The 16192-nt window shown below is 38.8% G+C and overlaps 1 protein-coding gene across 2 annotated transcripts in view; it reads left to right on the forward strand.

Moving 5' to 3' along the window:
* skap1 (src kinase associated phosphoprotein 1) overlaps positions 1 to 16192 on the forward strand; it is a 40670-nt gene that overhangs the window by 4859 nt on the left and 19619 nt on the right. The window lies entirely within an intron of this gene.

The following is a 16192-nucleotide window of genomic DNA, read 5'->3' on the forward strand; positions in this document are numbered from 1 at the left end:
CTCTCCACGGCTTTAGTTCATTATCGTTGTTGTTGAAGCTGCTCCTCACCGCAGGAAGAGCAGGTGGATCATATCGTCGCATATTGCAGCACTTCCTCTAAATGTGAAAAATTGAGAGAGAACGGGTGGAAAAAAGGCAGACCACCCCGTGTGAAACTCCTCTCCTACCTCTCTGCCCGGTGACATCGGAGACTCCTCCTCCATGCTTCCTCTTTGTGTACCTGGAGAAATGCTGCTGGTGGATCACACAGACCTGAATGGTGACCTAGAGCTCCCTCCTGTGGCCAAACCCTCAGCTTCTGATTTTGTCCTTTGTGCGTCTTGTGTGTGTGGCTAGTGGGAGGCAGCCCACACATGGTGGAGGCTTTGTAGCTGCAGGCTAATGCAGTGATTTATTGACCCACAGCCCTTCTATTCTTTCCCAACCGGGTTTGAAATACAACACTGTACCTGAGGGGCCATGTGTGTTCCACCCCTCCTCTCCCTTTTATCAATCTTTCCCTCTGTCTTCCTTTCTCCAACCTGCCGCCCTCTCATTCAGACTTTTAGTATATCTGGCTCTAATAGCCCTTGACGTGACACGCTGCAGGTGGGCATTATGGACTCTGCGGCCTCAGGTGTCCACCTCTGCTGTTTGTCTCGCGAAAGCTGGATGTGCGAGGAATTTTCCTCTTATTAAAAAAAAAAAAGAAAAGGAATATTTCCAGTGATTTCTGGATGCCGTTGGTTAACGCCAGCTGGGTTGAGTCAAGCCTGATCCCTTATTTGGAAACGGCTTAATGAACTTCTCTGCCTTTGGAAGAGAAACTACTGTTTGTCTCGCTGGAAAATAAATAAATCACAACAGATGGTGTGAAGATAGACCACAATTAGACGAGGCAATAATGACCATTTTTCTTTTTTAAAATTTTCAGAGTAAATAAGGAGAGATTTCCTTTGGGAAGCAAATAAAATCAAACCATACAAGGCTGAAAAGTTTCCCTTAAGGCTATTCTGATAACTACAAATTGCGCCGTCTGTTGATGCGGTGTGAGATACTTAAGGCTCAGTGTCATGCTATTATGTGCTAAATGTGAGGAATGGTTAATCGTCTAGCGCAGAAAAATATGCTTATTCTTTTATTTTCTCTCAAATTGGCACACGTTTCCTGTTTTTATTTTTTGTTTTTTTTGCTGATGGATTGATCATTAATTGGAACATTTTGTCTTAAAAAATGCGTCGCAGTAGCGGGTCTGTTAGCGCTCAGAGGCAGCAGCCATGTTGGCGCAGGGAGCGCTGTGTGTCCTTACTGAAAGGGCATGCGGAGTTCATAGTTCATCCTGTGTTCACCGAAAGAAATGGCTCAGGCGTTCCTGCAGGGCGGTCTGTTTCCGAGGAAGAGGGGGTGTTAGTGGGGGAAAAAAATGACACGAGTTCTTAATGAGATCATTTTTGTACCGACAGTTATGCACGATGACAATTTGGGATTAAAATTCTTTTTTTTTTTTCCTGACAAAAAACCATGAGGATTAATTCGGGGACTGATACGGTGATTGATTCAGCTCTTTTTCACGTTTAATCATTTGATTTTATGTGAGTCTACTGTACACAATGGAGACTTTGTGACCGGGAGGATGTATGAGCTGCGGTGATCGACTGCCTGCCTTCGCCGCACTGCGTTGCCCTAACCAGTGAGTGAGTGAGTGTGAAGTCGATGGCTGCTTTTACACACAGGAGGAGCCTGCGCCGTTTGATTAGATGCAGTGGCCTGTTGTCTTCAGTGGACTGGGTGACACCAGATTTGTAATGGCTGACAGGAACAGATGGAGCCTCCTTTGTTAGCCCGGGTGTCTGCATGGTAATGTGAACTGAGTTTCACCCGCCGACCGCACCCGTGACCCGACCGTGCCTGCAGCCTCACCCCAGCTCAGTCTGCCAACCCCTCCCCGGGCCTCCTGCCGCGGAAGCCCCGATTTGGGGTCTCGCGCCCCGTTTTAAGGAATTTTTATTCCATCACATAAGGATGTCATTCCAGCACATTATGCATAGATAAACAAGTACATGCACAAGCTCGCCTCTTCCCCCCTCTGGCGTGAAAGAGCTCTTTAACACGTGTGGACGCCCCTTCACGTGTGGACGCCCCTTCACACAGACACAAACAGACCCCAGGAGACAGCTGGAGATGTGGGACTTTTAGCCTCTTCATGCTGTTTGCAGGTCAAGTTTACGAAGTCGAAATGGCCTGTTTGTTTTTCTTTGATTGGGGAGCTCTGCTGGGGGCTCTGGGATGTTTGCTGTGAAGCAGCAGCGATGACAAAGCGCCGCGGGAGGAGCTTTGTTTCAAGAGGCGTGCAGAAAAAGATGGCACGTTCGATGTGTCGCTCTACCTCTTCGTGATCGGTGGGTTTCTGAAATTTACTCAGGTGTGATTGAAGCCATCAAAATATATTCTGAAAAACAATTTATTTTGTTTTTTTATCTTAAAACTCACTTGCTGAGATTCATATTTGATTGTTTAACCTTTTAAGGTTCATGATTTTCTTATGAATTATGATTCTCTATTAGTCTCTCCCAGTTGAACATTAAAAGCTGAATCTCATTTTACCCAATAACCCTCATTTTGAGCCTTAAAAGTCAGCTGTCCATGATGTTTTTGTGGAATTGTTTTTAGTCTTTGTTTGACGTTTTTAGGGAAACACTGCGAAAACACCAAATTTCTCCAAGTAGTTTATAGTGGAAATATCTTAGACTGGAAATAAGACAAAACTAACTCACAAGTCACTTTTCAAGAAAATACTGTAATTTTAAAAACGTGAATCAGTTTTAATAATGATATAAAAAAGTACTATTTCCACTGCCAGGTTATTTTTCCCGTGTTATAAGTGAAATAATCTGCCAGTAGAAATAGTTCTTTCTCATCAATATTAAGGAATAATTTACTTAAAACAAGCTCCTATCTTACTGTAAAGTTACTTGTAAGTTAGTTTTGACTAAGTCTGCTAAGATATTTGCACTAGAAACTAGACTGGTAAGATTTAGTGTTTCTTGGTATTCAAAATAATTAACAGCTTTGAAGAAAAATAAAGAAACAGGGGTAACAAAAACTGAAATATTTGATAAATGAATTGCATTTATTAAGGTGATTTATATGTACGTTTGATGATTCAACCTTGTTCCTGCCTATGTCAACCAGTTTCACTTTTACTTTTTAAAGAAAACTACTGTGGATAGTTTGTTTTATAATTTTCAGTTTTGACTGAGCGATTTGAGTTATTACTCTGACAAAACTACAATCCTAATGTTGCAGGGAAGCCGTCTGGAAAATAATTTTTCTTCAGACATTCAGACTTCTCTGCAAACTTAATAAGTGTCTCTGCTCCTGAATCTGACTTTTTGTATGTAGGCATTTTATTTCCTCTACGTCTGTGTTGACGTCACACGTCGGAGCCACTGCTGTTTAACTTGACAAAGTTATATAGCTTGCATAAACTAATAGGTAAGTTAAAGTCATGTTATGCGTTTCATGTGGGTTTCAAGTCTTAAATGTAACTCACTGAATCTTCTTGTACTCATAAAAAGTATTAAGAAAAAATCTTTACGGCTTTTAATTTTTTTAAAATCTCATTTGCAAATGAAAAAAGAGAGGAAATAGCATTTCAGACCTCTGTTTTTGAAATATGTAAAATATACAAAAATATACACTGTACTTGTCTGATGTATTTTGATTTATTACCATAATGAAAAATGTATTTAGTATAACACATTTTACTATGCTTAAGACATTCTTATTCTGAATATACTTCAGCTATTCTAGTCTTTTAAGTATAGTTTGAGTCTGCAGATGTGGATCAGATACTATCAAGCATATTTTCAGTTTTTTTTCTTCATATTGCCAGTATGTGATTGAAAGTAGAAAATATATTTAAATTACGATACTGCAGGTTTATGTTGCGGGGTTATGGTTTGTATGATATTTTTACTTGTTAAGAAGAATAGAAGTCGTGTCTGCTAATCAGTGATCATCTAGAACTGATCAGACTTTGTGAGTAGAATCCAATTTCTTAGTGGAGGATTCAAATGGGGAAGGAAAATGCTGGGAAATGGGATTCAGCCATTTCACCTTACATTCAAAACTTTTCTGTCTGTGAAGACATTTTGGCCAATCTTATTTATATATTAGAAAAACCCTTAAGCTGCAACTTTGAATCACTTTAAATCCCAGGAATTAGGAACATTTTCTTCAACTTGTAGAGAATGACATGGATATTGAAAAGCATCGTGAGCCATAAACAGACAGAGGAGCTGATTAGAGACGCACCAATCAATTGGTCAGTTGTCCTACGATAGGTTTCGATCTGTTACTGGAACGTCAAATACTAAATTAATGAATTATTATAAATGCGTCAAACAACAGCATTCACTTTGATACACCTTTTTAAAGTTTACTATGAACTGGGTTAATCAGTTAGATCCAAATCTATAATTATCAAAGAAAATGAAATACTTGTATGAAATTGGGACTTAGCAGATTAGATCTCAAAGAAAACCAGCTATTGTTATCAACCCAGTAAAGCATTAATGGTGCATCTTTACATTATTTGTTTTGACTAAAATAATACTTAGCAGTTCTTCTTCTCTCAGTTGACGCGTTGTTTAATTAAGTCATACTTTCAGGGACGTTTGTTCAACCCGGACTGTGACTGCTGTCTCTGCCGGCCCAATTTCCTAAACCAATTACTGGCACCAGTACGCGGGTTGGACAACCAATTTGAACTTATGTTACGCTGTTGCCCATTTCTCATTTGAATATGAGGGGCCAACGCACAGCAACATTATTACACCGTGCTTGTAAATAGAATATTAAATCTAAACTCTGTCATTTTGGCTGAAGCTTGGAAAAGCCATTTAAAAGTGAAGTGCTTGTGAGAGTGTGTGCCCGACCCTCTTGGCTGGTGATGTAGGAAAATGACGAAGCCATCTGACAGACTGAAGCTCCATTAGTGGGTTAATCTGCGGTGTTTAATGTGCCAACTGGCTTTTTGTTTGTGATTTAGCCAGATTTTGCAGAAAGAGAAAGTTGAAATGTCGCTGTTCTGTAGCAGTTCCAGTTTTTCCTCCTGGTCTCTGATTTGTCTCTGGTCTCTTTACTGATATTTTAGCTCCGTTTTTTTTTTTTTTTTTTACCTCTTTGTGCTGTCTGCCCACTTACTGAACCTTTGACCTTTTGACCCGCTTGTTTGGCCAACCTGTGACCTGTCTGCGGTCTGTAGAGATGTGTGAAGGATCGGCCCCGGCGTCCCAGAAAAACCACCGTAAATCACAAAGTTTCTTTCCACTCCGACGGTCATTTACTGTATTTGATCGTCGGAATATCTGCCTGGAGATTCATCTCTCGCCGTGTTCATTGGTGTATGGATTTTGTGACATTTGGATAGCGGCTTCTCGTTTGCAAGCAAGCGAGGAATATGTTAATGACTTTCACTCCTCCTTTCTCTCTCCTTCCCCTCTCCTGCTCCGGTTGCTGTGTCTGCGTGCTGTTTTAGAAGGACGCTCACGCATTACGAGGCGGGCGCTGGGATCTGTACATTGCTGCGAACGTTCGCCATCAGGGTTCAAAAGTTCACACAACTCCCCAAGGGCTACTGTGCTGCTGCAGATGCTGATAGTCTTTTCTTTCTCCCTCTCTCCTGGCTGCCTTTCTTTCCCTCTCTCCCTCGCTGTTTACACTATTAATCTTGTACACTCTCCCTCACACACTCACTCACTCGGCCTGCAAGAGAGCGGCTTGAAGGGGGGATTTGGACGTATTTAACCGAAGAGCATCCATCACTCTCATCTCCAGCCTGAAACCCCCCCTGCCCCACTCTAAAGCCCACACCGGGACTTTTTTAAAAATTTATTTATTTTTTAATTTTTTGGCTCCTGGTTCGTTTGCCCTCTGATGCAGCTCCCCTCTCATTTTCTTTGTTTTATTGTTTTGCCGCATATAATTACATCCCTCCATTGGCTCTGCCCGAGCTCGCCGATGAAACCCAGGGAACACGGCCGAAGCTAAATGCACGGCCGTCCATCTGTACGGCGGCGCATAGGCAGAATGCAAAGTGGGGGAAAAGCAGGGGCAGGGTGGCTCCTAATCTCCCCCAGAGCTGTCAATGTCACAGACAAATAGCAAAACTATCAGATGCGGCGGGTTCACCCAGAGGTGAGCGTTCCCAGGTACCTCCTGCATTCACTCCCTCTCTTTCTCTTCCTTCCTCGCAAATGAGAATTTGATTTTGCCCTCCACTGGAATCCATTTCTGGAGATGAATGAAGTTTCAATGCCAAGCCCAGGTGGCCCCGCTGATTTCTTAGGGAAATAAATGGAGATGGGAGAGATGTGTTGGCCTGTACACAGACAGTGACACGGCGGCGTCCGATACCTCCGGGATCCCTCTGTTTAATTGTCGCTGTAACATAACACTTTAAGGTCATTAACATACTCTGGTGTTATTCAAAGATGTTGGGGATGCATCGCTCCTTACAGCGGGATCTTTTGGCTCCGCGTGCCAAGCGGAATAGGGCTTGTATGCTGTTAGGAGATTGCTTATCTACAATGGCAATTTTTACCATTGATTTGTGGCGGCCTTTGCTTGCAAGCAGGATTATGGGAAAGGAATCAGAAGCCCTTTGACTTGGAACAAATCTTATTGTGAGCAACTGTAGTTTCATTAGAAAAATGCATTTAGATAATTAATTTCAGTACAAATATTTGCGGCTGTACTAATCAAAACTAAATGAACTTCTTTTATGAAATATCAGCCTCAAACAAACATGATGGAATTGTGTTTTTTTTCATGCAAATCTCATTATTTAGCTTCATTTAATCTCGGTTGCTGTCAGATAGATTGCAGCTGAAGAAAAAGGACATAATTTAAAAACCTGATCAATATTGTGGAAGGCATTTATTTTAAAGAGATGATTCCATTCATGTTGTTGTTTTCGTATGTTTTCTGAGTTCTGACTTAAAATGACAAACGTCTCTTGTAGCTGATTGCTGACTATCGCTAGCAACCATTTTAATATTTTAATATTGTTATTGCTTATTTTAATCAAATGTACGTAGCAACAGATGTTTTAAAATGTTTATGAATTTAAAGACATTTTTAAAACCTTGTTTTTCTCTTTCTAGAGAAATACCAATTATATTGTCAATAGTTACAGAAATATTAATTAGAAATGTTATTTTATTGCCTCATTAAGAAAAAAAACACTTTTGAAGAAAGAAATGAAAAATAATAATGGAAAGAAAAATTATTTTATTACTTCTTTTACATGTTATGAATTGGAAAAATATAAATCTGTATTTATATTAAATCTATATTAAATATCAGAAATATTGCATATTTTGATACGCTTGCACAAAGTTTTTGAGAAACACTTTTAAAAGCAAACAAAATGTTATTTAGTTTTAATTAAAAAATGTGTCTCTTACCTAATAATTATTTTTTAAAAAGCATTTATTATTTTTGTCACTTCTATTGGTAGTAAAAATCGCAATAACAAGACGAAAACGGAATATTAAACAACAACACAAATACGAAAGAAAAAAACTAATTATTCTTCCGTTGTGAGGATTTGGTCTGAATTTTCTCTCTCAAATTTAATTTACTGACACCTGTCGTCTGTTGTTGATTTAAGAAAAGCATTTAATAATGATAGCGTTACAAAAAAATTTATTAGCATGAGACGTATCTGAAGTCACAATAATAAAATGAAAGCGGTAAAAGGTTGAGTTATGCGTCATGCAGCACTCTGCAGCTCACTGATCCTCATTTAGATTTTATTCTAATTATTTGGTCAGTAAAATCAGAGCATCTTTAAAAGTGCACTGATTGTATTTCAAAGGGAAACGCTTTTTCTTTGATCCCTTTCTCTTTAGGCTGTGCTATTGACTGCACTATATCACTTTCCTTTCCTCAGATATAGCGGCTCCTCTGCGGGCTCAAACACCTCCATCCCTGTTATTTGTGTTCTTACTTATGTTTTCTTTTTGTTTCTGTCGGCGAATCAGCGGAAAACCATCCCTAGCGATTAGAGGATCATTGTATCCGCAGTTAAGCATTTGAATAGTGGTAGTAAATCTAGAAAAGGGAAATTCAGGGTCGCCATAGACGCTGCTTATAGCTGCCCAGGGGGAAGCCGGTGTCACATTGTAAATTTAGGCCCTTAGTGTCTTTAGAGTGGCCGGTCTGTGATGTCTGAGTGCGAAGCAGATCTGAGCCATGACTTGACATCTTCTCCTGTCTGAAGAAAAAGAAGAAGAAAAACTATTCTCTTCATGAGCTGTATCAAATATAATAGACCAAGTCGTACGATGAAAAAAGGAGCCGCCAAAATGACTTAGAAAGTGTTATAAAATATTAATGTGATGATTTTGTCCTGCTAAACGCTTCACTCCGCCACACGAAGGCTGATTTGTTGTTCAATCAGACTGACATTTTGATCTTACAAGAAAACCAAAAAAAATCAAAAATCCTTTCTGCATAAATTCCTGCTGCCATTAAACATTATTAGACGGCGACACAGTCATCATGCAGCCTGATATAATGCACTGCATGTTTTCTCTGGTTCAAACACATGCATTAGGAGGTTCTAAACATGGTTTATGTATCGATGACTGAAGTCCTAATCAAATCAGGGGAGGGGAGGAGGGCTGAGGAGACATTGTGCCCTTAACCTCAGTGCCTCTCAGTCTCTCTCCTCCTTTCTGACGGCCGCCTTGCTGGAGGGACGCACAGCAGAGGCCTCCCACTGTAATGAGGAAAAATGTATCAATTTAGCTCGGCCTGCACACAGATTGAGCGCCGGGTGGGTGAAGGTGCACTGAGTGAATCCTTTTTCCTAATCAAGGACGGTATTGGAGAGGATCGCGGTCTCGTTCACCTCGTCTGTAGAATCAGCAGCATTCCTGCCGGCAGCCCCCCTCCGGGCCGGGGAGCCTCTCCGTGCCTTCTGTTTCACCTCATCAGCTGAGTTCACGCGGGGGTCAGGTCCTGCCCCCTGATGCTGCATTCAATGCAATACCTCTTGTATCGAAAGGCGGCGTGAAAGCCCCTTCCCCCCCACCCGACTCAAGGACGGCACAAAGCAGAGAGAAAACATATGATAACTTTCTGATCTGATGGTCAGCTTGTGTTTTTAGGGGTCACTTCAGAACAAACCAGCACTGAGCAGAGCTAGCTGATGCTAAATGCTGTGATTTGCTGCGTTTATCACTATATCTGATGTAAATTTCAGTTATTCTTGATGAAAAGGTTCTTTCTTAATTAGGTAAATAACATTATTTGACGGAAATTTACAAATTCAACAAGAAGTCTGCTTTGATGTTGATGTCAAATAAACAAGTATTATATTAATTTTCTTGATTTCTACAGAAAAGACAGACTCTTTCTGAACATGATAACAAAGATTTGGAATGACTGTTTCCCCCCTATTTATGATATCTTTAAGCTAAAAGATAATTTAAAAAATAAAAATATTGTAATTGCAATAAAGATACAAAAATAATCATTAACACGGGATTATTAAAAAAATCTTAGTGCAAAGAAGAAAGAAAATATATTTTCTCTACCTCATTGTCTGTATTGTATAAGAAAGAAGCTGACATCCGTTTTGACATGAATAATAAAAAAAAATGATTTCCTCAATCACAATCGGATGAAATAGCTGCACCGACTATTCCAATTTTAGCTCCTTTGTAACTTCTCAAGCTAAAAGATTTATGCCTATCTCAAAACTGTAATGGCTCATAAAAGCAGGATAATTTTTAACAAAAACAAAAAAATTAAACCTCTGCGGACAGTTGGAAAGAGAAAGTATAATTTTCAGAGTTTATTGTCAGTTTTACAGATATTTTACAGATAAACACAATGGTTTACAGCTGATGTAGTTTATTTTGCAATAAAACATTTAGTTTCTCCCTAAGAAAATGCGATAGCTTTCTGATCGAATGGTAGCCAATAAATATTATGATGTCCCGCTGCTGTATGATTTTTCTATAATTTGGGATTAAGCTTTTTCTTTTTGATATTTAACGTTTAGATATCTAACTAAAAGTCTCCCTGCATGTTCGCGTTGAGACAAGACACAATTGTGAAGAAGCTGGCTTCAGTTTATACATTTTCATTTGTAATGGAAACAGAAAAATAGCAGCTGGTTTCCTGAGTTATGACTAGATAATAGAATAAAGCAAAAATTAAAAAAAGACTCCCGACAAATCAATTAAAAGAGAGCAAAGAGAAAATGATGTTGTAATCTTATAGACATCAGAGTTTCCTTTGATAATGTGCAAGCAATAAAATATAAAAAAATATATTACATGTAGTAGGAATATATCTAATATTTGTGATTTAATATAATTTTTTAACTTAATATATTTTCTTTACCAAATGATTAAAATAGAAGCCTATCAGTTTGTGCTTAGTATGCAAATTTAATATGCACAATCAGAAAAGCATTTTGTTTGATTTTACGAATATTAAAATTGTAACCCTACATTTTAAAATATTTTAATGTTTTTCTCCTTCTGTTGTATTGGTCTTGTTATATTTGTGAAGTACTAGTTAATTTTATCTCTAAAAAGTGCTTATCACATAAACACAATTTACATTATTGTAGAAATTAGAAAACAAAAATTGTGATCAATCTCCTACAATGTTTTGTTTCGGCGTTTGTTTGTAATCTTCTCAGCTTTGCATGTCTTTCTTATAGTGTTCATACTGACATTTCCGTTTAATCACTCAATAAGTTTAGTCTTGGTGCTGTTATTCCCAGCCACATTTTCCAGAATTTTCTTACTCTCCTAAATGGCATTTACAGGAAACGGGGGTCGTTTGTTAGAATAAAAATATTTTTTCAAAGTAAAAACTTTTAAGCAGATATTAATCATACATTTTGTTGAGTCCACATTTCTGTGTTCAAAATATTTTTTAATTGATCTGAGATAATATTCCAATATTTAATGTGTTTTTATGAGACGTAAGCAGAAAATTATCGTATTGAACAGAAGTAAAGATCTGAAAACCTCAGTCTATGTGGAAATAATCTATATAATGTTTCACTAAGTGGACTGGGTTACTGAAACAAATGAGCTTTTCAATAATATTGTAATTTATTTAATATGACTGTCATGTTCCTGAATCCATCTGACATTTCCTAGATAGATGCTTCATCAAAAAGGCCATTGATCTTTGCTAATAACTCAGACTAGATTTCTCTTCTAAATGATTCTCAGATGTTCTTCAGATGTCTTTTTGTCTAAACTCTCAAATTGTTTGAAACATTATAATTAATTGTATTGAATAATTACAAAAACATCTGCCAGACTTTTACTCAGAATACAAAATTTACAGCATAATTAGTCCTATTTAAAAGAAAAAAGTTTTCTCCCTTCGAAATTAAATCTTGAATGGAGAAATTGTGATAAATACAATCACAGTGATGTTCATTTTCTTGATTCAGATTGAAATCTAATGGCATTTGATTAAACAAACAAAATGAAATGTCATCTTGAGTCTGAAGTCAGGCTAAATAATGCAGAACAACATGAGGTTTTATTTTTTTATTTATTAATTTTATTTCAAAGCAGACTGATTAATGGAAATGAAAAAATGACATTTTAATAATCTCAAATCTTTTCTATGGAGAATAAATTACAGGGAAGAAAAATGTAGAATAATGTTGAGGGAAATATGTATAACATGCACATATTTATCCTGTAAGCAGAGTACCATGTGACGTCACACGCTGATGAAAATTGTATGGCCTGGGATTTGTAAAACTCTGACCTTTGACCTGCTTATCACTGATCAAAGCTGATCAAGGGGTAACTGGCCTTTTGTAGATTGATTGGTTCGTCTCTGATATTTGTTTATTTTAGGAGCAGATGTGTTTTATAACAGAATTTTTTTAACAAAAAGAAAGATGAATTCATATTTTCAACTGGCTTTAACAGCCCATGTTAGCGGCTAGCACATCTAGCACTGAAAAAAAAGGCAGTGTCCATGTGTATTTCCATAAGAATGTAGATCCTTACCTGAACTCTGAGATTTCCAACTGCCTACCAGCATCTAAATATCCAGCATGCTCCATGACAGACTGAGATTTAAACCTCAAACAGATAAAACGACAACTTTGTGTGTTCACTGATGGGCTAAAGATCTGATCTTTGAGTTGCCACAGTCACCAGTCTGGGCCAGTCGAGCTGAAAATCCTCCGTTGACCACAACTCACTTCAAATATTGATTCTGCAGAGATTTGCTTGTGTGTTAAATGGAAAACATAACGCAGTGGTTCTGACATGTTTCCCTGCTGCGGCTGAATCCTGTCAGTGCCTTTCTCTCCCATCCGACTGCCTGAAACACACGCTGCCACTTATTTCTCCAGCACCATCAGCATCTTCATCCCGTTTCAGTGCTTTCATACCCTCTTTTGTTGGGTTATGGCCACCGTTGGATCTAATGTAACATGCGCGTCTTCCCACTCGACCATTTTCCTTCAGTTTGATTCACTTTCCTTCCAGCCTTTGATTGACTTTCAGCCTAACTAAAGTGGATTTTAATGAGAGAATACATTAACTCCCTCTGGTCATGCGAGCATAAATCAGCTTTTTCTTGCGGGATCAACTGCTGAGCTCATACCGCCATGCTGAGGGAGTGTGAATAACCAAATGAGAGATTGCGGCTGTGGCGAAACTGCTGGCAGCTCAGATGCATCGTGGCGCGTCCCCTCCGAGTTTAACATGAGTTCAGGACGCAGACAGAACGGATGGCTTGTCGCCACGCAGGTCAGCGCGCTCCTGGGAGCCGCCCTTTCGTCAGGATCAATTAAACACATATTTCTGGTCGATTTCTATTGATTATTCCCTCCCATTTGTAAATTGGGTGACTCAGATCTTTTTCTTGCTGATGAGCACCATTTGATTTAGTTAGCATGGACCTGTAGCGGCTCTTCACCTTGATTTACGAAACGCGGCAAGTCCCGACGTCGCATCTATCTACTTCTCTATGTTGGTAATTGCACTCAGCTAAATAGGTTATGCTGAAATATCAATAAATTGCCATCAAATTAATGTCAATACCAAAGCTGTGGATGGTGCTAATTAAAACGCAAAAGGGCTGAAAATGAAGCCGAGGCATTGCTCTGAATAATTGATAACCCAATTTATGATTTTTATGAAAGAGTGCCGTCTGTCTGCGGTTCTGATGAGGCCTTAATTAGATGCATTAATGTGTCTCTCTGTGCCTGTACTCAAACTCCAAACTCAAACACCATGATAGTTTTTGGGGGTGTTTAATGCTCTGAATTGCACATTTTCGAATAACAGTGGCTCTAAATGCCCACTTAAGGTTGCGTTTGCTCCAACGGAGGTGCTGGTGGGGGGATTCTCACGGTTCCACTCAGGTTGTTTTTCTCTTCCGGGTGGGATCAAACACAAACCAGCGGGATGTTTTTATCTCATGCTGCTACCGTGTGGAGGAATGGAGAACTAATGTGTGCGTTTGCGTGCGTTTGCTGCAAGTTTCACACAAAGGAGAATCCAGTGAGGTCGGATCACCTGGCGATAAAGCGCTAAGCACGCATGAATGTGTAATGTTTATTGACTCTGGCAGATCGGAGTGATCTTGTGTTGATTTTTTCTAGCTCCTCATCTATTACCTGAGCTCGACCTTTGAGATAAATGAAGAGCGAGGGAAGCAGACGGATGAGGGGATTAGAGGAGAGTCGCAACGGGGAAGTAAGGCCGAAGGGGGAAGGAAAGAAAAAAGACAGACTGCAGGCAGATAAATGAGGTGGAGGAGCGTAATGATTGCTGTTTGTTATGATATACAGAATCAAGTTCTCTTTGACAAAACAGTCCTTAGCACCTCTGTATTTATAGTGTCAGCGGTCAGTCCATCCGCAGAGGCGGGTGGATGATGTGTAGGAGTGTTAGTGCCGTGAGCGCTGTTCTGGAATGACCCACTCATCCGTCAGGACCACAGACCTGAGCAGTGCTGGAGTGTTGGGTCTCAGCTTGCTGTCATATTCAAAGTTAATGCAGATGAAAAACTTCATTGAGGATTGGGATGCAGAAAGGGAGAAAAAAAATAATTCTGCACCGTTTTGCTTTTGCGGTTGATTTTTTTATGAATGAGACTCATTGGGGAGTTGCTGTGAGTCTGAAGTTGGGAGGGAGGCTCTTTGTTTAAACTGGATCAGCCGGCTGTGGGATGACATGTTTGGTTTTTCACAGCAGTTAAACAGACCTTTTCTGAGCGCAGAGGGGGACGCCGACATTCCCCTCGTCATCCCTGGCCTGAATAGAGGTGTCATGCTGACTTATGTAAATGGAGTTTAAAATGTGTCTCTGTTTCAAGACTTAAAAAGACAACTCTTGTTGTTCCCTTGTGTTTACCTCCACGTTGACTAATATATTCAGAGGAAACTCAGCTTTGATGGCTCACAGAAAATCACGGAAGATAGCTTTTATGCTGCCCAGGAGTCAAGTTCCTCTCGACGGCCAGAAAATGGACCAGACATTAAGATAAGGGATCATCCAGTTACTGGTATCAAGATGGAACAAGTTACTGTTTCAACTACAAGTAACTTTAAAGTCTTCTAGAAGTGATGTCAGAAAAAAGTGCTGAAGAGACCAGAGTTTTTTATGGCTGTTTGAAGCAGAGTAGCAAAATGCTGCTAATTTGTTACAACTTATTGCCAGTAATCTGTATTTTTGCTTTAATCTGTGTATAAAAATTTAAAACACAGTGAATGTATGTAAGAATCAATATATCTGTGTTATTTTAGAAGTGGTAAAAATGGTTGTTGCTCTAATAAAAAAAATAAATAAATAATAGCATCTATATCATGTTATAGATTTTGTTTGACATTTTTTTAAATAAGTAATTTCCTACATTAAAATATATTAGTTTCACTTATTATATCATAGAAAATTCATTCCAGCACATTCCTAATTTACAATTTTTTCATTATACCATGAACAAAATATGCAAATTGTAGTCCAGACCCCCGTAATCATGGGGATTAACTTCCTGCTAAATCCACAAATACTTAAGACCTCCTTTTAAAAACACATATAACTGCCTGTTTTAAACACCAAATATACCCTGATATTTATGAATACCCACAACGGAAACCATCTTAGCTTTACAACAGAATCCAACATCTTACTTGTCTCTGCTTCTGGTGGTACAGCCATCAGCAGCAGAGAAAATGAATGGTGCTCTCGGATCGGCTGCTTTACGAGTGCCAGACAGTAGCATGTCCAGTAGTACTGCACCCATGTGTTTCAGCTTCCCAAGCTGTATTTTCCTTTGAATATTTAAGATATGCTCTCCAAAACAAATCAGGGAATGGAAGGCAAATAATTTCAATTACGTTCCACAGAAAAATCCACAAAGAGTTGGGCATCTGGTGTATTTTTAAAATATGGACAGGATTATGAAATTGGATTTTGGTAGTTTTCTGTAAATGCTTACGAATTCATGCATGGCACACATCACTGTACATTTTATAAGGTAAAACAGGTTAATTGGCTCTAAACAATGCAAGATATACTGTTATATGTGATTAAAGAATTCAGAACCCAATAAAAAAGTGTTTATAATCAAGAAAAGTGCATTGAAAGTGTAAGATTTAAACTTTTTTTTTGCACTTACTGAAATAATTCCTGCTGTTGCTCTCAATTAAAGCTCAAACATTCTACGTATGGACCAACAAAATCTTGCAGTGCTGTATTCATTACTAACATATCACACTAATTAACTTTAGACTTTTGAAGCTTCTCTACTGTCCTATCATGTTTGCTGAGCGAGGAGTTGTTGGATCCCCACAGGAAGGTTGCTCTCATTAAATTGTTATGTGAGCAGATGAATGGACTGCAGTGCTCAGTAGCACTGTAAATGTATTGATCCAAGTTTCCTGAAGCCTTGCGGGGGATGTATTTGATCCTCACGGTTGGGGAATTTAGAAACTGATGAGCGTACATGTGTTTCCTAAGGACTAAAGCAGGTTTAAGTGCAGCTTATTTGGCGTCAGAAATGGCGTTTATTGATGATCGTATGAGTTGGCTGGAAGTTGTAATATAAAACAATTAAAAATGCTCTGATTTGATCAAATATACTAGGACTTAATTTGAGCATTTTTTTTTAGTTTTTTAGATTATTCTTTTG

This window comes from Poeciliopsis prolifica, unplaced genomic scaffold, assembly GCF_027474105.1.
Source record: "Poeciliopsis prolifica strain line A6 unplaced genomic scaffold, Auburn_PproV2 SCAFFOLD018, whole genome shotgun sequence".
In the NCBI taxonomy this organism is placed as follows: domain Eukaryota; kingdom Metazoa; phylum Chordata; class Actinopteri; order Cyprinodontiformes; family Poeciliidae; genus Poeciliopsis; species Poeciliopsis prolifica.